Here is a 23,756-nt window from a genome sequence, read left to right on the forward strand (position 1 = left end):
CGGAATTTCAGCATGTTCCTTTTGTTTGGCATCCCTGCGCTGGCGCATTTCAATTATTTGGAAACCTGATTCCCGCGCTAAAACAATTCATCGCTAAGATCTAAACTTTGCCTCGGAAACGATTCTTCTGGAAGAACTCCAGACATTAATAAACTTCGCGATGGAGACAATTCAATCAATCATGACATCATCTGTCATGTGTGATCTAAACTTTGCCTCGGAGACATTTCTGTTCGAAATCCAAAGACATTAATTAACTTTGCGTCATCTGTCAGACATTAATTAACTGTTTCCCGGAAACAATTCGATTAATGACTGACAGCACAGGTGTTCCCCGGAAACTCATAACATTTGGCTTGAACAAGAGCAGGAAGGAAGTGCCATTAACTTTGCCCGGAAACGATTTGGTTAATGAGTCTATAATCCATGAAAGTGACAAAATTGCTGTTTTTCAAATTCTCACTGACAAAATCCATAAAACAGACATAAACATCCAAGAAAACAGACATAAATGTGACAAAGTTCCTGTTTTTCAAATTCTCACTGAGAAAAACCATAAAAACATCCATAATTGTTACAAAATTCCTGTTTTTTCAAATTCTCACTGACAAAAACCATAAAACATCCATGAAAAACATCAAATAAATCGACCAACACACATAACCATCCAAGAAAACAGACATAAATGTGACAAAATTCCTGTTTTTCAAATTATCACTGACAAAAACCATAAATTATGTAAAAAAGTTATAGGTGGCAGCAGGGGTGAGGGATCGGAGTCAATAAGGCATCTCTACTAGTATCAGGTGACTTGGTACTTTGATATTATTTTCTATAATAGCGTAACTATCATGTGACTTGGTACTTTGAAATTATTTTCTAAGATAGCGTAACTATAATATGACTTGGTGCTTTGAAATTATTTTCTACAATAGCGTAACTATCATGTGACTTGGTACTTTGAAATTATTTTCTATAAAAGTGTAAATATGATGTGACTTGGTACTTTGATATTATTTTCTAAAATAGCGTAACTATGATGTGACTTGGTGCTTTGAAATTATTTTCTATCATAGCGTAACTATCATGTGACTTGGTACTTTGATATTATTTTCAACAATAGCTTAACTATCATGTGATTTGGTACTTTGAAATTATTTTCTAAAATAGCGTAACTATCATGTTACTTGTTACTTTGAAATTATTTTCTATAATAGAGCAACTATCATGTGCCATGATCTTTTGAAATTATTTTCTACAATAGCTTAACTATCATGTGACATGGTACTTTGTAATTATTTTCTACAATAGCGTAACTATCATGTGACTTGTTATTTTGATATTAATTTCTACACTAGCTTAACTATCATGTGACCTTGTAATTTGAAATTATTTTCAATAATAGCGTAACTATCATGTGACTTGGTACTTTGAAATTATTTTCTAAATTAGCGTAACTATCATGTGACATGGTGCTTTGAAATTATTTTCTACAATAGCGTAACTATCATGTGACTTGGTACTTTGAAATTATTTTCTACAATAGCGTAACTATCATGTGACTTGATACTTTGAAAATATATTCTATAATAGCGTAACTATCATGTGACTTAGCACTTTGAAATTATTTTCTATAATAGCGTAAGTATCATGTGACTTGGTACTTTGAAATTATTTTCTACAATAGCGTAAGTATCATGTGACTTGGTACTTTGATATTATTTTCTATAATAGCGTAACTATCATGTGACTTAGCACTTTGAAATTATTTTCTATAATAGCGTAACTATCATGTGACTTGGTACTTTGAAATTATTTTCTACAATAGCGTAAGTATCATGTGACTTGGTACTTTGATATTATTTTCTATAATAGCGTAACTATCATGTGACTTGGTACTTTGAAATTATTTTCTACAATAGCGTAACTATCAAGTGTGTTGGTACTTTGAAATTATTTTCTATAAAAGCGTAACTATCATGTGACTTATTACTTTGAAATTTTTTTCTATAATAGCGTAACTATCATGTTACTTGGTACTTTGAGATTATTTTCTACAATAGCGTAACTATCATGTGACTTGGTACTTTCAAATTATTTTATAAAATAGCGTAAATATCATGTGACTTGGTACTTTGAAATTATTTTCTACAATAGCGTAACTATCATTTGAATTGTTATTTTGAAATTATTTTCTTTAATAGCTTAACTATCATGTGACTTGGTACTTTTATATTATGTTCTAAAATATCGTAAATATCATGTGACTTGGTACTTTGAAATTATTTTCTACAATACCGTATCTATCAAGTGACTTGGTACTTTGAAATTATTTTCTATAATATCGTAACTATCATGTGACTTATTACTTTGAAATTTTTTTCTATAATAGCGTAACTATCATGTGACTTGGTACTTTGAAATTATTTTCTACAATAGTGTAAGTATCATGTGACTTAGTACTTTGAAATTATTTTCTACAATAGCCTAAATATCATGTGACATGGTACTTTGAAATTATTTTCTACAATAGCGTAACTATCAGGTGACATGGTACTTTGAAAATATTTTCTACAATAGCGTAACTATCAAGTGACTTGGTCCTTTGAAATTATTTTCTATAATAGCGTAACTATTATGTGACTTGTTACTTTGAATTTATTTTCTACAATAGTGTAACTATCATGTGACTTGGTACTTTGAAATTATTTTTTACAATAGCGTAACTATCATGTTACTTGTTACTTTGAAATTATTTTCTACAATAGAGCAACTATCAAGTGCCATGATACTTTGAAATTATTTTCTACAATAGATTAACTATCATGTGACTTGGTACTTTGAAATTATTTTCTACAATAGCGTAACTAACAAGTGACCTGGTACTTTGAAATTATTTTCTATAATAGCGTAACTATCATGTGACTTGGTATTTTGAAATTATTTTCTACAATAGCGTAACTATCATGTGACTTGGTACTTTGAAATTATTTTCTACAATAGCGAAACTATCATGTGAATTGGTACTTTGAAATTATTTTATATAATAGCGTAACTATTATGTTACTTGGTACTTTGAAACTATTTTCTACAGTAGCGTAACTATCATGTGACATGGTACTTTGAAATTATTTTCTAAAATAGCGTAACTATCATGTGACTTGGTACTTTGAAATTATTTTCGACAATAGCGTAACTATCAAGTGACTTGGTACTTTGAAATTATTTTTTATAATAGCGTAACTATCATGTGACTTGGTACTTTGAAATTATTTTCTATAATAGCATAACTATCATGTGACTTGGTACTTTGAAATTATTTTCTACAATATCGTAAGTATCATGTGACTTGGTACTTTGATATAATTTTCCAAAATAGTGGAACTTTCATGTGATTTGGTACTTTTAAATTATTTTCTGCAATAGCATAACTATCATGTGATTTGGTACTTTGAACTTATTTTCTAAAAAAGCATAACTATAATGTGACTTGATACTTTGAATTTATTTTCTACAATGGCGTAACTATCAAGTGACTTGGTACTTTGAAATTATTTTCTATAATAGCGTAACTATCATGTGACTTATTACTTTGAAATTTTTTTCAATAATAGCGTAACTATCATGTGACTTGGTACTTTGAAATTATTTTCTACAATTGCGTAACTATCATGTGACTTGGTACTTTGAAATTATTTTCTACAATAGCGTAACTATTGTGTGACATGGTACTTTGAAATTATTTTCTACAATAGTGTAACTATCATGTGACTTGGTACTTTGAAACTATTTTCTACAATAGCGTAACTATCAAGTGACTTGGTACTTTGAAATTATTTTCTATAATAGCGTAACTATCATGTGACTTGGTACTTTGAAATTATTTTCTACAATAGCGTAACTATCATGTGACTTGGTACTTTGAAATTATTTTCTACAATAGCGTAACTATCAAGTGACTTGGTACTTTGAAATTATTTTCTATAATAACGTAACTATCATGTGACTTATTACTTTGAAATTATTCTCTATAATAGCGTAACTATCATGTGACTTGTTATTTTGAAATTATTTTCTAAAATATCTTAACTATCATTTGACTTGGTACTTTTAAATTATTTTATACAATAGCGTAACTATCATGTGACATGGTACTTTGAAATTATTTTCTACAATAGCGTAACTATCATGTGACTTGGTACTTTGAAATTATTTTCTACAATAGCGTAACTATCAAGTAACATGGTAACTTTGAAGTTATTTTCTAAAATAGCATAACTATCATGTGACTTGGTACTTTGAAATTATTTTCTATAATAGCGTAACTATTTTGTGACTTGGTACTTTGAAATTGTTTTCTACAATAGCGTAAGTATCTTGTGACTTGGTACTTTGATATAATTTTCTATAATAGCGTAACTATCATGCGACTTGGTACAATGTATTTATTACTTAAACGATCTTAACTATCATGTGACTGGATAATTTGAAATTATTTTCTATAATATCTTAACTATCATGGCACTTGGTACTTTGAAATTATTTTATATAAAAGCGTAGCTATCATGTGACTTAATACTTTTATTTTATTTTCTATAATAGCGTAACTATCATGTTACTTGGTACTTTGAAATTGTTTTCTATAATAGCGTAAATATCATGTGACTTGGTACTTTGAAATTATTTTTTACAATAGCGTAACTATCATGTGACTTGGTACTTTGGTATTATTTTCTAAAATAGCGTAACTATCATGTGACTTTGTACTTTGACATTATTTTATAAGTTAGCGTAACTTTAAAATGACTTGGTGCTTTGAAATTATTTTCTATAATAGCGGCACTATCATGTGACTTGGTACTTTGAAATTATTTTCTATAAAAGCGTAGCTATTATGAAACTTTATACTTTTAAATTATTTTCTATAATAGCGTAACTATCATGTGACTTGGTATTTTGAAATTATTTTCTATAATAGCGTAACTATCATGTGACTTGGTACTTTGAAATTATTTTCTACAATAGCTTAACTATCATGTGACTTGGTACTTTGAAATTATTTTTTACAATAGAGTAACTATCATATGACTTTTTACTTTGGTATTATTTTCTTTAATAGCGTAACTATCATGTGAATTTGTACTTTGAAATTATTATATACGATAGATTAACTATAATGTGACTTGTTGCTTCTATATTATTTCCTATAATAGCGTAACTATCATGTGACTTGGTACTTTGAAATTATTTTCTATAAAAGCGTAGCTATGATGTGACTTGGTATTTTGAAATTATTTTCTATAATAGCGTAGCTATCATTTGACTTGGTACTTTGAAATCATTTTCCATAATAGCGTAACTTTCATGTGACTTGGTACTTTGAAATTATTTTCTACAATAGCGTAACTATCATGTGACATGGTACTTTGAAATTATTTTCTAAAATAGCGTAACTATCATGTGACATGGTACTTTGAAATTATTTTCTATAATAGCGTAACTATCATGTGACTTGATACTTTGAAATTAATTTATACAATAGCGTAGCTATCATGTGTCATGGTACTTTGAAATTATTTTATACAATAGCGTAACATATCATGTGTCATTGTACTTTGAAATTATTTTCTATAAAAGCGTAACTATCATGTGACTTGGTACTTTGAAATTATTTTATACAATAGTGTAACTATCATGTGACAATGTGCTTTGAAATTTTTTATACAATATTGTAACTATCATGTGACTCGGTACTTTGAAGTTATTTTCTAAAATAGCGTAGCTATCCTGTGATTTGGCAATTTGAAATTATTTTTTATAATAGCGTAACTATCATGTCAATTGGTACATTGAATTTATTTTTTACAATAACGTAACTATCATGTGACTTGGTGCTTTGAAATTATTTTCTACAATAGCGTAACTATCACGTGACTTGGTACTTTGAATTTTTTTCTATAATAGCGTAACTATCATGTGACTTGGTACTTTGAAAATATTTTCTATAAAAGCGTAACTATCATGTGACTTGGTACTTTGAAATTATTTTCTATAATAGTGTAACTATCATGTGACTTAGTACTTTGAAATTATTTTCTAAAATATCGTAACTATCGTGTGACTTGGTTCTTTGAAATTATTTACTACAATAGCGTAACTATCAAGTGACTTGGTTCTTTGAAATTAGTTTCTAAAAAAGCGTAACTATTCTATGACATGTTACTATGAAAATATTATCTAAAATACAGTAACTATCATGTAACATTTTAACTTTTATGTTATATTATAAAATAGAGTAACTATAAATTGACAAGGTACTTTTAATTTATTTTCTACAATAGCTTAACTATCATGTAAACTTGGTACTTTGAAATTATTTTCTACAATAGCGTAACTATCATGTGACTTGGTACTTTGAAATTATGTTCTATAATAGCGTAACTATCATGTGACTTGGTATTTTGATATTATTTTCTACAATAGCGTAACTATCAGTTGCCGTGGTACTTTTACAATATTTTCTAAATTAGCGTAACTATCATGTGACTTGGTACTTTGAAATTCTTTTATTTAATAAAGTAACTATCATGTGAATTAGTAGTTTGAAATTATTTTTAACAATAGAGTAAATATTATGTGACATGGTGATTTTTAATTTATTTTCTACAATATCTCATATGTTATTCGACATTATTCTTTTAAATCATATTCTACAGTAGAGTAACTATAATGTGAATCTGGAATTAGCAATTGTACTATAAAATCTCTGCAACATAGATTTCCGTTATAATTTGAAATTATTTTCTACAATAGCGTAACTATCAAGTGACTTGGTACTTCGAAATTCTTTTCTTTAAGAGCGTAACTATCATGTGAATTGTTGCTTTGAATTTATTTTATACATCAGCGTAACTATCTTGTGACTTGTTGTTTTGAAATTATTTTAAGCAATAGAATAACTATCATGTGACTTGGTACTTTGAAATACTTTTCTATAATAACGTAACTATCATGTGACTTATTACTTTGAAATTTTTTCTATAATAGCGTAACTATCATGTGACTTGGTACTTTGAAATTATTTTCTACAATAGCGTAACTATCATGTGACTTGGTACTTTGAAATTATTTTCTACAATAGCGTAACTATCATGTGACATTTTACTTTGAAATTATTTTCTACAATAGCGTAACTATCATGTTACTTTGTACTTTGAAATTATTTTATACAATATCGTAACTATCAAGTAACATGGTAACTTTGAATTTATTTTCTAAAATAGCATAACTATCATGTGACTTGGTACTTTTAAATTATTTTCTATAATAGATTAACTATAATGTGATTTGGTACTTTGAAATTTTTTTCTACAATAGCGTAAGTATCTTGTGACTTGGTACTTTGATATAATTTTCTATAATAGCGTAACTATCGTGTGACTTGGTACTTTGAAATTATTTTCTACAATAGCGTAACTATCATGTGACTTGGTACTTTGAAATTATTTTCTATAATAGCGTAACTATCATGTGACTTGGTACTTTGAAATTTTTTCTATAATAGCGTAACTATCATGTGACTTGGTACTTTGAAAATATTTTCTATAAAAGCGTAACTATCATGTGACTTGGTACTTTGAAATTATTTTCTATGATAGTGTTACTATCATGTGACTTGGTACTTTGAAATTATTTTCTACAAAAGCGTAACTATCATTTGACTTGGTACTTTGAAATTATTTCCTACAATAGCGTAACTATCATGTGACTTGGTACTTTGAAATTATTTTCTACAATAGCGTAACTATCATGTGACTTGGTACTTCGAAATTATTTTCTACAATAGCGTAACTATCGTTTGACTTGGTACATTGAAATTATTTTCTAATATAGCGTAACTTTCATGTTACATGGTACTTTGAAATTATTTTCTACAATAGCGTAACTATCATGTGAATTGGTACTTTGAAATTATTTTCTACATTAGCGTAACTATCATGTGACTTGGTACTTTGAAATTATTTTATATAATAGCGTAACTATCATGTGACTTGGTACTGTGATATTATTTTCTATAATAGCCTAACTATCAGGTGACTTGGTACTTTGAAATTATTTTTTATAATAGCGTAACTATCACGTGACTTGGTACTTTGAAATTATTTGCTACAATAGCGTAACTAACATGTGACTTAGTACTTTGTAATTATTTTCTATGATAGCGTATCTATCATGTTACTTATTAGTTTGAAATTTTTTTTCTACAGTATCATAACTATCATTTGACTTGGTACTTTGATATTATTTTATATAATAGTTTAAATATCAAGTGACATTATAGTTTGAAATTATTTTATAAAATTGCGTAAATATCAAGTGACTTTGTACTTTGAAACTATTTTCAAGAGTATAGTAACTATCATTTGACTTTGTACTTTGAAAATATTTTCTACAATAGCGTAACTATCATGTGACTTGCTACTTTGAAATTATTTTCTATAATAGCTTAACTATCTTGTGACTTGGTACTTTGAAATTATTTTCTATAATAGCGTAACTATATTGTGACTTGGTATTTTGAAATTGTTTTCTACAATAGCGTAAGTATCTTGTGACTTGGTACTTTGATATAATTTTCTATAATAGCGTAACTATCATGTGACTTGGTACTTTGAAATTATTTTCTACAATAGTCTAACTATCATGTGACTTGGTACTTTGAAATTATTTTCTATAATAGAGTAACTATCATTTGACTTGGTACTTTGATATTATTTTCTATAATAGCGTAACTATAATTTGACTTGGTACTTTGAAATTATTTTCTATAATAGCGAAACTATCATGTAACTTGGTACTTTGAAATTATTTTCTATAATAGCGTAACTATCATGTGACTTGGTACTTTGAAATTATTTTTTACAATAGCGTAACTATCATGTGACTTGGTACTTTGATATTATTTTTTATAATAGCGTAACTATCATGTGACTTGGTACTTTGAAATTATTTTCTACAATAGCGTAACTATCATGTGACTTGGTACTTTGAAATTATTTTCTATAATAGCGTAACTATCATGTGACTTGGTACTTTGAAATTATTTTCTAATAAAGCGTAGCTATTATGTGACTTGATACTTTTAAATTATTTTCTATAATAGCATAACTATCATGTGACTTGGTACTTTGAAATTATTTTCTATAATAGCGTAACTATCATGTGACTTGGTACTTTGAAATTATTTTCTACAATATCTTAACAATCATGTGACTTGGTACTTTGAAATTATTTTCTAAAATAGCGTAACTATCATGTGACTTTGTACTTGGATATTATTTTCTATAATAGAGTAACTATCATGTGACTGGTTACTTTAAAGTTATTTTATGTAATAGCGTAACTATCATGTTACTTTGTACTTTGAAATTGTTTTCTAGAATAGTGTATCTATTAAGTGACTTGGTACTTTTAAATTCTTTCATTAGTAGGATTAGCTATAATGTGAATTTGTCCTTTGAAATTATTTTCTACAATAGACTAACTATCATGTGTCTTGGTGCTTTGAAATTATTTTGTATAATAGCGTAACTTTCATGTGACTTGGTACTTTGAAATTTTTTTCTATAATAGCGTAACTATCATGTGACTTGGTACTTTGAAAATATTTTCTATAAAAGCGTAACTATCATGTGACTTGGTACTTTGAAATTATTTTCTATGATAGCGTAACTATCATGTGACTTAGTACTTTGAAATTATTTTCTACAAAAGCGTAACTATCATTTGACTTGGTACTTTGAAATTATTTTCTACAATAGCTTAACTATCATGTGACTTGGTACTTTGAAATTAGTTTCTACAATAGCGTAACTATCATGTGACTTGGTATTTTGAAATTGTTTTCTATAATAACTTAACTATCATGTGACTTTTTACTTTGAAATTATTTTCTAAAATAGAGTAACTAACATGTGACTTGGTACTTTGAAATTATTTTATAAAAAAGCGTATCTATCATGTGACTTGGTACTTTGAAATTATTTTCTATAATAGCGTAACTATCATGTGACTTGGTACTTTGAAATTATGTTCTACAATAGCGTAACTATCATGTGACTTGGTACTTTGATATTATTTTCTATAATAGCCTAACTATCATGTGACTTGGTACTTTGAAATTATTTTCTACAATAGCGTAACTATCATGTGACTTGGTACTTTGAAATTATTTTCTATAAAAGCGTAACTATTATGTGACTTGGTACTTTGAAATTATTTTCTATAATGGCGTAACTATCAAGGGACTTGGGACTTTGAAATTATTTTATACCAGAGCGTAAATATCATGTGTCATGGTCCTTTGAAATTCTTTTCTACAATAGAGTAACTATCATGTGACTTGGTACTTTGAAATTATTTTATAAAATATAGTAACTATCATGTGAGTTTGTCCTATGTAATTATTTTCTACAATAGAGTAACTATCATGTGACTTATTAGTTTGAAATTATTTTCTATAAAAGCGTAACTATCATGTGACTTGGTACTTTGAAATTATTTTCTATAATAGTGTAACTATCATGTGACATTGTATTTTGAAATTATTTTCTCCAATAGTGTAACTATCATGTGACATGGTACTTTGAAATTATTTTCTACAATAGCTTAACTATCATATAACTTGGTACTTTGAAATTATTTTCTACAATAGCTTAACTATCAAGTGACTTGCTACTTTGAAATTATTTTCTACAACAGCGTATCCTGTGACTTGGTACTTTGAATTTATTTTCTACAAAAGCGCAACTATCATGTGATTTGGTGCTTTGAATTTATTTTCTATAATAGCGTAACTATCATGTGACTTGGTACTTTGAAATTCTTTTCTATAATAACGTAACTATCATGTGACTTTTTACTTTGAAATTTTTTTCTATAATAGCGTAACTATCATGTGACTTGGTACTTTGAAATTATTTTCTAAAATAGCTTAACTATCATTTGACTTGGTACTTTGAAATTATTTTATACAATAGCGTAACTATCATGTGACATTTTACTTTGAAATTATTTTCTACAGTAGCGTAACTATCATGTGACTTGGTACTTTGAACTATTTTCTACAATAGCGTAACTATTATGTGACCTGCTACTTTGAAATTATTTTCTATAATAGCTTAACTATCATGTGACTTGGTACTTTGAAATTATTTTCTATAATAGCGTAACTATCATGTGACTTGGTACTTTGAAATTGTTTTCTAAAATAGCGTAAGTATCTTGTGACTTGGTACTTTGATATAATTTTCTATAATAGCGTAACTATCGTGTGACTTGGTACTTTGAAATTTTTTTTCTACAATAGCGTAACTATCATGTGACTTGGTACTTTGAAATTATTTTCTATAATAGCGTAACTATCATGTGACTTGGTACTTTGAAATTTATTTCTATAAAAGCGTAACTATTATATGACTTGGTACTTTGAAATTATTTTCTATAATAGCGTAACTATCATGTAACTTGGTACTTTGAAATTGTTTTCTATAATAGCGTAACTATCATGTGACTTGTTACTTTGAAATTATTTTTTACTATAGAGTAACTATAATCTGACATGGTGCTTTGAATTAATTTTCAATAATATTTTAACTATAATGTGACATAATGCTTTGAAATTATTTTATACAATATCTTAAATATCAAGTGAAATTGTACATTGATAATACTTTCTAAATTATAGTAACTATTATTTGACATGTTACTTTGAATTTATTTTATATAATAGCGTAACTATTATGTGACTTGGTACTTTTAAATTATTTTCTATAATAGCTTAACTATCATGTGACTTGGTACTTTGAAATTATTTTCTATAATATCGTAACTATCATGTGACTTGGTATTTTGAAATTATTTTCTAAAATAGCGTAACTATAATGTGAAATGGTACTTTGAAATTATATTTTACAATAGCCTTAATATCTTTTGACTTGGTACTTTGAAATTATTTTCTATATTAGCGTAACTATCATGTGACTTGGTACTTTGAAATTATTTTTTACAATAGCGTAACTATCATGTGACTTGGTACTTTGAAATTATTTTCTATAATAGCTTAACTCTCATGTGACTTGGTACTTCGAAATTATTTTCTAAAAAAGCGTAGCTATTATGTGACTTGGTACTTTTAAATTATTTTCTATAATAGCGTAACTATCATGTGACTTGGTACTTTGAAATTATTTTTTACAATAGCTTAACTATCATGTGACTTGGTACTTTGATATTATTTTCTACAATAGCGTAACTATCATGTGACTTGGTACTTTGAAATTATTTTTTATAATAGCATAACTATCATGTGACTTGGTACTTTGAAATTATTTTCTATAATAGCGTAACTATCATGTGACTTGGTACTTTGAAATTATTTTCTATAAAAGCGTAGCTATTATGTGACTTGGTACTTTTGAATTATTTTATAAAATAGCGTAGCTATCATGTGACTTGGTACTTTGTAATTATTTTCTACAATAGCTTAACTATCATGTGACTTGGTATTTTGAAATTATTTTCTACAATCGCGTAACTATCATGTGACTTGGTACTTTGAAATTATTTTCTACAATAGCGTAACTATTATGTGACATGGTACTTTGAAATTATTTTCTATAATAGATTAACTATCATGTGACTTGGTACTTTGAAATTATTTTATACAATAGAGTAACTGTCATGTGTCTTGGTTCATTGAAAGTATTCTCTGCACGATCGTAACTATCATGTGTCTTTGCAATTGGAAACTATTTTATATAAAAGCGTAACTATCATATGACTTGGTACTTTGAAATTATTTTATAAAATAGTGTAACTGTCAAGTGATTTTGTACTTTGAAATTTTTTATCCAATAGCGTAACTATCATGTGACATGGTACTTTGAAGTTATTTTATACAATAGCGTAACTTTCTATTGACTTGGCACTTTTAAATTATTTTATATACAAGAGTAACTGTTAGGTTACTTGGTACTTTGAAATAATTTTCTAAAACAGCGTATCTATCTCTTGACTTGGTGCTTTGAAATTATTTTATCCAATAGAGTAACTATCATGTGACTTGGTACTTTGAAATTTTTTTCTATAATAGCGTAACTATCATGTGACTTGGTACTTTGAAAATATTTTCTATAAAAGCGTAACTATCATGTGACTTGGTACTTTGAAATTATTTTCTATGATAGTTTAACTATCATGTGACTTGGTACTTTGAAATTATTTTCTACAAAAGCGTAACTATCATTTGACTTGGTACTTTGAAATTATTTACTACAATAGCGTAACTATCATGTGACTTGGTACTTTGAAATTATTTTCTACAATAGCGTAACTATCATGTGACTTGGTACTTTGAAATTATTTTCTACAATAGCGTAACTATCAAGTGACTTGGTACTTTGAAATTATTTTCTAAAATAGAGTAACTATCATGTTACTTGGTACTTTGAAATTTTTTTATACAAGAGCGTAACGACCATGTGACTTGCTACTTATAAAATACTTTCTAAAATAGCGTAACTTTCATGTGACATGTAATTTTGATATTATGTAACGCAATAGATTAACTATCATGTGACTTTGTACTTTGAAATTCTTTTATACAATAGTGTAACTATCATTTGACTCGGTACTTTGAAATTGTTTTCTACAATAGTGTTACTATCATGTGACTTGGTGCTTTGAAATTATTTTATATAAAAGCGTAACTATTATGTGACTTGGTACTTTGAAATTATTTTCTATAATAGCGTAACCATCATGTGACTTGGTATTTTGAAATTATTTTCTATAATAGCGTAACTATCATGTGACTAGGTACTTTGAAATTATTTTCTACAATAGCGTAACTATCATGTGATTTGTTACTTTGAAATTATTTTATACAATAGCGTAACTATCATTTTCACGATCCGTCTTATAAAATAATGTAGTTCATCCCCTTTTTTGCCTTTTTAAGCCCCCAACCAACAAAAATTTCCCTCGCACGTGCCTGGTGATGTCAAACCTACACTCCAATTCACAAATCTATTACCCCTTTTTTGCAAATGTCAATCAAAGAATTCTGATTGTAGCATCCAATTTTTTAAAATAACAAAGCCCCCTGTCATAAAATATTCTAGTGATATCCATTCGTGCATGTAGGGGAGGCTACTTCCGGTCCATTCTTGGTACACAAAACCTTGTGATTTTCGCGATCCGTCTTATAAACTAATGTAGCTCATCCCCATTTTTGCCTTTTTAAGCCCCCCCCCCCACCAACAAAAATCTCCCTCGCACGTGCCTGGTGATGTCAAACCTACAATCCAATTCACAAATCTAGTACCCCTTTTTTGCAAATGTCAATCAAAGAATTCTGATTGTAGCATCCAATTTTTTTAAATAACAAAGCCCCCGTCTTAAAATATTCTAGCGATATCCATTCGTGTCTGTAGGGGAGGGTACCTCCGGTCCATTCTTGGTAGACAAAACCTTGGGATTTTCACGATCCGTCTTATAAACTAATGTAGTTCATCCATATTTTTGCCTTTTTAAGCCCCCACCAACAAAAATTTCCCTCGCATGTGCCTGATGATGTCAAACCTACACTTCATTTCCCAAATCTATTGCACATTTTTTTCAAATGTCAATCAAAGAATTCTTATTGTAGATTCCAATTTTTTTAAATAAAAAAGCCCCCCGTTTTAAAATATTCTAGCGATATCCATTCGTGTATGTAGGGGAGGCTACCTCCGGTCCATTCTTGGCACACAAAACCTTGGGATTTTCACAATCCGTCTTATAAACTAATGTAGTTCACCTCATTTTTGCCATTTTAAGCCCCCCCCCCACTAACAAAAATTTCCCTCGCACGTGCCTGGTGATGTCAAAACTACACTCCAATTTACAAATTCATTACCCCTTTTTTTGCAATTGCAAATCAAACAATTCTGATTGTAGGATCCAATTCTTTAAATAACAAAGCCTACACACATGTACACACTGTGCTTTCAAAAACTCATCTGATTGAAAACATGTTTAAAGGTGCCAAGGAACGTAATCTCCACAAAACTTAATTTTTTTGCCAAAAAAAACGTCAAATGATGCAACCATGTGTAATTCTTATCATAGAATGTTCACGGGTAAGTCTAATAACACAGCCATGGGTTTGACTTGTGCAATTCCAATGTATATTTTCATGTGTAATTAGAAGCTTTATATAACTTACTACTAAGGGGGCAGTATCCATACTCTTGTTTGTTGTGAAACTATATTCGTCTTGAACAATTTTAGAAAGAACAAATAAATTAAACTGAATATTTGATGTATAATGATATTAATTGCTGAAGGCTCATCAGTTTAAAATTTTACCATAATTTTAATGTTCATTTTCAACACTAAGTACAAAAGAAAATATTTGTTATAAAATTGGTTTTCAGTAAAGCGCCAATGACGCAGTAGGTTTTAGACTTTTACAGTGAGAGAAGGAGGCAATACCTAAATTCTAGTTTGTAGTGATTTTTGTTCGTATCAAAAGCTTTATACAATAATGGCATTATTGTATAGAGTTTTTGTCAAGTGACGGTTCATAACGATGTTTTAGTAGTTGTTTTTATTGAAACAAAATGTTTTGTTACCCATAGTGGGTTTCAAATTTATTTATTTTTATATTTTTTAAGTTGAAGAACTTTTACAGTTCTTGCCCAATAGAACTAAACAGTCCTCTTGATGACATAAAATGTGCAGAAAACACAGTTGAAAGCTGTAGGCCGATAACGCTGAATGAACGAAAATACACTCTTCCAAGCAAAGTTGCCGTCCCTGCCCTTGCCCTGAGGACTGTGAGGGGGTTCTCATCCTCAAAGGCATTATTTTTGGACTTTAAAACTAAGTTAAAAAAATAGCTATCTCAAAGTTTTTACTGGAAGTGTTAGGGGAAATGATGGGCGGTGGGGATAGTTGCCCTCCAATCACTTTTGACTATTAAAGAAGGCACTAGCCCTTTCAATTACCAGCCGACTGAGCCCTTTTTGAAGTTTCTACGACAACAGAAGCCCATAAAATTTCTATCAGATGCGTTTCTGGAAAGTACGAGGTGTGTGTGTGTGGCGGGGGCTATTTGCTTTCTGATCACTTTGACTCTTAAAAAGAGCACTGTAACTTCTGATTACGGTACCAATCCAATGAACCCTCTTTGAAGTTTATCGACCACCATTTCTGTAAAAACTTTATATGCCCCAGGGCATAACTTACAGCCCTTGAGCTGAGGGCTATATGGGAGGGGGGGGGTTATCCTCAAATACATATTTTCTGGACCTTTCAACTACACTGAACAAAATGGTTATCTCAAAATTTTAATTGGATGTGTTTGGGGAAATTATTGACGTGGGGGAGGGGAGCTGGTTGCCCTCCATGAGCTCTTTTGAAGTTCCTATGACATTTCTTTCTATAAGAAGTGCCATGGTCTAAAAAGAACAATACTTTGTGCCCACATCGCTCTTTACTCAGGCAGCGCTATAGTGCTGCCTATGATATTTTGTCTTGAGCAATTATACAGCACTGGAAGTACCAATTAGACCAGGTAAGCCCCCCCCCCCCCGAAAAAAAATTCATTCGATGGGCGCCCATGCACTCTAGTGCTCTTTTTAAGAGTCAAAGTGATCGGAGGGCAGCTCCCCCCTCCCACACACGCATAAACGTCGTACTGTCCCAAAATGCTTCTAATAGAAATTTCGAGATAGTCATTCTATTCATAAAAGTCCAAATATCATATAACAAGGCTTTGGGGGTTGAAACAAACCCCAGTGATTAGGGGCAAGGGTTGTAAATTATGCCCAGGGGGCATTTTAAGGTTTGTATGGAAGGGATGGCTGTTTAACTTTAGACGAGGCTCAGTCTTTTTTCCAGAAAAAGACTTTGTCAATATAAAACGAACATAAATTAATTAAAAAAAAACTTTTTCCACAAAATAAGTTTTTTGAAAAAAAGTAAAAGAACTCCATTAAAACCAAAAATGAATAAAAATATAATCAAATAGTCTACCAAGCATGCAACTACCACAAATAATTATCAATTAATAAATGAAACCAAAACAAACAGAAAATAAAATAAATAACAGAGTCAAACTCAAAACGAGCAGAAATTAATATGAATAGGGTTCTAAACCTCTATCCGTTCTAAAAGCCAGAATATAATTTGTACTTTACTTAAAACACTCTTTTAAATGTTTTCATTTTAAGGAATAAATATCAGCATATATATATTAAACAGACAGTGCACATTTTTTTCGGTAAATTCATTTGAATTTTATTCAGTGAAGTATTTTGAAGCTAGGCAGTCCCTTAACAGGAGCCCTGGCGGGCTCCTGAAAAGGTGATAGACATAGAATGTGGAGGAACTAGCTGAACATGGTCAGCTAAACTTCAAAAAGGACCTACCTATGAAGGTGCCTTTCCAGATTCTACTGAAAAAGTGCAAAGGTGTGTCTTTTTTAAAAAGCAATGTTTTATCATTTTCGTCACGAGTACACATTTTCATTCAACGAGCCGTCTCTTAAGTTTCTACGGCCATTGCCTCTGTACGAAGTGAACGGGGAAAAAATAATACATAGAAACCCCTTCGCTTTTACCTTGCACTTGAGCTGAATCCAAAAATTGCAAAGGCAAAGGAATTGTGAGCGTATTTTCTGAAACCATAAAAATGGTGCAAGAGGCTTGTATTTATTCAAAACATTGATCCAATGGCTCCTAATGTTTTGTAATATTTTGGTTAAAAAACTTAAGGAGACTAAAGATAGATGAGAGCATACCCAAGAACGATAGCTGCTCTTCGAGTGAGAAAAAGGCGAAGGTAGCGAACGATCAACTCTATGTTAATTAAACAAGCACGTGAGAATTGGCAGAGAGGTGGGTAGGCTTCGTCAGATCTGGTCTTTAGTAAATAATACGACTTCTAGGAATAAGTTCAACCATCGATTGCGAACTTGATTGTCAAATGGTTTATTTAATGTTTTTAATTAAATGGTTTCATTTAATCAGTACTGAACTAACGCTTGTCAAGGCAAGACATCTCTTTTACTTCGTGATAGATCTCAACTGCGAAATCCAGTTTTATATCAATTATTACACTGTTGATTTCGGGGCCCTTATTTTTGGATTTTGTGAAGAAAGGGGCCCATGCCCGTAAGTTTCTTTCAAATGTCAGTTTGATGAGTTGAGGAAAGAAGCGAGCGTACTGTATATTTAGCTATGTATTAATTACCGATATAATATAATTAGCGATGTCTGTCACGAAATGAAGAAACCATTAATGACCTTTTTTTTTATCAGAAATGTCAGTACAGATTTACAGAGGCATTAAGTTCACGGCCATCTATAGACTTAGAAGCAAGGCTAAGATTCCATGCAGACAAAACTCGCGCCTGGCATCGGACCCTACTCTTGTATCTGTTCTAAATCTTCAGCATAAGGACAATATTAAGGCTTGTGTTAGTAAACTAAGAAATACGGGGGAAAGCGTCAGTATTGACCTTCCATTCGAGCTGGCTAAACATCGTAAAGAACTTTTGAGTACGGCTTATAATTTAAGAAATTGTAAAGTTGCCTCCGATAAAGTGTCTCATACCAAAGTGGTTCAGAAGGGGATTAGGTTATGGCTAGAATCTAAAAAGACTTCTAGTCAAACAGGTCGTGGTAACGAACTGTAAGTAAGGAGCGACCCGGCTCAATAGTAACCGAAACTCTAAAAACCGGAATCTTGATACCCATAGATACATCAATAGAACCAGATTTTTATGCTGATTTCAAACATATCAGTTTCATCAAGTTTAGATTTATCCATCAAAAGTTATGCGCCTGTGAAAATTTGCCTTATTTTTGAAAAAACGGAGAAACAACCCCTAACAGTCATAGAACTTTAATGAAAAGCACACCATCGGATTTAACGTATCAGAAAACCTTACTGCGGAAGTTTCAAGCTCGTATCTGCAAAAATGCGGAATTTTGTATTTTTTGCACGAAGAAAGATGCGTGTTTATTTTTTTTTTGTTTTGTTTTTTTAGGGGTGATCGTATCGATCCAGTAGTCCTAGAACATCGCAAGAGAGTTCATTCGAGAGGAAATTAAAAGTTCTATTGCCCTTTTTAAGTGACCAAAAAATTGGAGGGTAACTTGGCCCCGTCCCAACCTCATTTTTTTCCCAGAGTCACCCAATAAAAATTTTGAGATAGTCATTTTGTTCAGAATATTCTAAATTCTATTAAATATTTCTTGGAGGATGACTTAATCCCCTAGAGTTCCCGGGGGAACGGCTGGAAGTTATGAACTTTGCCCATTGTTTACATATAGTATTGGTTAATGGGAAGTATAAAGACGTTTCAGGAGGGATTTTTTTCTGATGGGGAGGGGTGTTGGAGGAGGGGCTTACGGGGGAGGATCCTTCCATGGAGGATGTTATACATTTACATTCCACATTACTTTAGATTCTTACATTCCACATGTATGACCTGAAGACCTCCATGATTTCTATATATGAACATATTGTCTGTTTTCAATTTAGGTGGAAATTTTTCATTCCATATGTACTGGAAAAATTTCACTCACAATTTGATTTAGATATGTCTTTTTGAGCTCTGAAACAAAGGACAGATACCATAAAACTGGGCAAGCATAAGTATTCACATACTGGGCTCTCTGGTGAACCGTCAAACCTCTTCCATATCCTTGTCTAAGGGCATTTTTGAACTTTGATATTGTACTTATCCAATTTTCACTTTCCGTTCGGCTCCAACTTCTATGAAAAAACACACCCAATATTTTAATTTTTTCCTTTCTCGGGATCCCCTCATAGAGCTCGTCTACTTCATCTCCCAGTGATAGCATTTCACACTTATTTCTATTGAGCTGTAGCTTGAAGATGTCACAGTATTCAACTATGCACTGAACGGCCACTTTCAAATCATCTTCAGTTTCTGTGTTCGTTGTCAAATCATCTACAAAACTGTTCAACTTCATTGCCACATTTTCTATTATAATGCTATTTATTTCCTTTTCTAGATGTTTTAGTAACGGGTCGAAATATATTTCAAACAGTAAAAGGCTCAGCGGGCATCCTTGGCGCACTCCAGTTTCTGCTTCAAATTCTCCTGTAACATCACTATTCACACAAATTACCTGTACTATTTTTTCAATTATCCTATTGATCCATTTTATGAATGACTCGTGGAAACCTCAGTAATTCATAATCATGGTAGAATATTATAAAATAAAGTTTTTAATATTAGTATATGGAATAAGATCAGACTTTAAGTTAAATATTTTGAACTTTTAATGAAGTGTTTGATTTTAAAGTTTAGTTAGAATTTTTAGATTATAATAGTTAGCTTCAGGATTTTTTCAGTATTATTAAGCTTATTTATTAGGTAAGATTAAAATCTAATTGAATAATTATAGCATAGGATTTTATGAATTTTAGATTATAGATTTTAAATTTGGTCATTTTTTTAATGTTTGTTTGGAATTCATTTTAAACTAGTGGTATTTATTTTATATGATGAGGGGGAATACGATTCACCTGGATTGTGAAGTATTTGATTTTTGGGAATTTTTTTGAGGATTATTGTAGCAACCTAACAACGCAAGGCCCAGTGAGTACAGTTTGTTGAAATGTGATGTATTAAAAAAAATTGGTGTTTTATTTTAAATTTTTCTTTTATTTATGTAAATATAGTTAAAAGTGTTTTAAAATGTTATAAGAAAGGTGAATATATTTTAAAGTACAAAAACGTATATGCATTTTAAATTTGTATTTTAATGTTACATGTTATAGGCCTAATGAATGAGAGAAGCCCCTTGTCGCCGTGGGTAGCTAGAGTGAGAATTGTGAAATTGTTGTATGGTAAATTAATGGATGGAAAATCGTACGAATGAAAAAAAAGTTTTTAGGAAAAAGGTAGATAAAATGTACTAGGAGAGAAAAAATTATGTACGTGAGGAATTATAAAAGTGGAAAGCTATGGAACGTCGAGTAAGAGGTAAGATAGATAAGTAGTAAAGTGAAGGAATAATAGAGAAATAGGGACAAATTAGATTACAAATAAGCAAGAACTCTTAGATAAAAAAAGAAGAATGAAACAGGATTGATTTTTTTTTTCTTTCAGGAGTACGAAAAGGAAACAATAACCGGTTTTATTCTATCCATTACGTGATGTATCACCACTTATTATTAAGGAAACGAAAAAGAAGAGGAAACGCAGAAAGGGGGACCAAATACCACGGGATAAAAGAAAGAAAAGAAGAAGAATTCAAAATATGCCTTAGAAAATGATTTTGTATCTTTTTAATATTATAGCCTATTTTTGATAAAAAAAGAGATGTTGACAAAGAATTTATTAATTCTGAAAATTAGATTTTGTCAATGTTATCCTATTTATCCGAGAAATGATGTTGATAAAGAATGTTGATAAGGGATTTATTCACTGATACTTAGATTTTGTCAATTTTATCAAACATATCTGACAAAGGATGTCGATAAAGAATTTATTCACTCTGATACTTAGATTATGTCAATGTCATCCGACATATCCGAAAAAATATACTGATAAAGAATTTATTCACTCTTATACTTAGATTTTGTCAATGTTATCCGACGAATCCTACAAAGAAATAGAAATTTCAAGTTCTGTTCTGAGTTTTTCTGTAGAAGATTGAAAAAGTTATACTTCCCTTCTGAATTTTTACCCAAGAAGAGAAAAGGTTCCACTTTGATCTTGAATTTTCTCAAAGAAGTGAAGAAAAGTTCAAGTTCTCGTCTGAATTTTCTAAGGGAAGAGAGAAAAAAAGTTACAGTTCAATTCTGATTTTTTTCCAAGGAAGAGAAAAAAATTTCCGTATAATTTTGGAATTTTTCTAAGGAGAGAAAACATTTCATGTTTTGTTCTGAATTTTACCATAGAAGATACAAAAAGTTATACTTCGATTCCAAATTTTGCCCCAAGAATATAAAAAGATCCGATTTAATTCTGAATTTTCTCAATGAAGTGAAGAAAAGTTAAAGTTATGTTCTAAGTTTTTCGTAGAAGATGGAAAAATACTTTGATTCTGAATTTTTCCCTAAGAAGAGAAAAAATTCCACTTTAATTCTGAGTTTTCTTAAAGAAGTAAAGAAATGTTCAAGCTCTCTTCTGAATTTTTCCAAGGAAGAGAAAAAAAGTTCCATATCAGTTCTGAATTTTCTCTAAGAAGAGAAAAAATTTCAAGTTCTGTTCTGAATTTTACCGTAGAAGATAAAAAAAAGTTATACTTTGATTCTAAATTTTCTCAATGAAGTGAAGAAAAATTGAAGTTCTCTTCTGAATTTTTCGCCAAAAAGCAAAGTAGTTCCACTTTTGATTCTGAGTTCTCTCGAAGAAGCGAAGACAGTTCAGAAAAAAAGCTATACTTCGATTCTGAATTTTTCAATGAAGAGAATAAGAATTTCAAGATATGCTCTGAATTTATCCGTAGAAGACAGAAAAAAGTTATACTTCGATTATAAATTTACCCCACGAAGAGAAAAGGTCCACTTTAATTCTGAGTTTTCTTAAAGAAGTGAAGAAACGTTCAAGTTCTCTTCTGAATTTTCTTAAGGAAGAGAAAAAAGTTAGTTCAATACTGAATTTTTCCAAAGAAGAGAAAAAAGTTCAACTTCAGTTCAACTATAATTCTGAATTTTCTCAAATAGGTGATGAAGAGTTCAAGTTTTCTTCTGAATTTTCCAAAAGAAGAGAAAAAGTTCTACTTTAATTCAGTGTTTTCTCCAAGAAGTGAAGAAAAGTTCAAGTTCTCTTCAGAATTTTCTCAAGGAAGAGAGAAGAAAAAATGTTAGTGTTCAGTTCAAAATTTTTCCAAAGAGAAAAAAGTTTAACTTCAGTTCTCAATTTTCTCAATGAAAGGAATAAAAAATTTCAAGTTCTGTTATGATTTTTTCCGTAGAAGATAGAAAAAGTTATAGATCAATTCTGAATTTTTTCCTAAGAAGAGAAAGAGTCCCACTTTAATTCTTGATCTTGTAAAAACAGTTTGTGATCGTTTAGGATGTTCTGAAAAGTCATAATAGGCGTCTGAAAAGTCTATGCCAAATCAGATTTATTGAAACCAACTTTACTAAGACCTTACCAATATTTTCCTAAAACCAACAAAGTAATACATAAAATATTTTCAATGAAATAACAACATGTAGAATATTAATATAAAAATAAGTTACATACATTATTAATATCATTGAACAACTTTGGACAATTTGAATATGTTCCATAAAATAATTCATCATGTTCTCTTTTGATACTAAAGTTACTCTCTTCTCTTAGTTCGCAATCAGTAGAATAATCATTAATTCATTTCGTGTCATACACAATTATTATTGTGGTGTCTCCTACAGGCTCAATGTGTTTTAACTTTGGTATTATTGGGTTCATTGACTATATGATCAATAGTAGTAATAATTTTCATTTGCGCTTGATTTTTCTTCAATTCATCTTTATGTTCATTAGTGATATTGTCTGCCAATGCCCTTTTTATTCCACCTGTGATTTCACTGTCTATTGTCACATTACTTTTACACAGATTACAGTTTTGGGACGTAGACAAGATATGATTATTAACATTAGTGCATCAGTATGCATGTCTTCTTATTGTTTTCTTTAGAATGCTTATACTGGACAAACTACAATATGATGTATC

The 23,756-nt window shown here is 30.1% G+C and overlaps 1 protein-coding gene across 1 annotated transcript in view; it reads right to left on the reverse strand.

Annotated features, from left to right (window-relative positions):
* Positions 1 to 15,028, reverse strand: part of LOC148947077 (uncharacterized) — a 95,926-nt gene extending 80,898 nt beyond the window's left edge. The window contains exon 1 of the mRNA XM_089097387.1: positions 14,960 to 15,028. The gene's annotated coding sequence lies outside the window, so the exon portion shown is untranslated. The remainder of the gene's footprint in view (positions 1 to 14,959) is intronic.
* Positions 15,029 to 23,756: the final 8,728 nt, after the last annotated feature.

The sequence above is a fragment of the Artemia sp. Qi Xiang Cuo genome, chromosome 11, assembly GCF_049724085.1.
Source record: "Artemia sp. Qi Xiang Cuo chromosome 11, ASM4972408v1, whole genome shotgun sequence".
In the NCBI taxonomy this organism is placed as follows: domain Eukaryota; kingdom Metazoa; phylum Arthropoda; class Branchiopoda; order Anostraca; family Artemiidae; genus Artemia; species Artemia sp. Qi Xiang Cuo.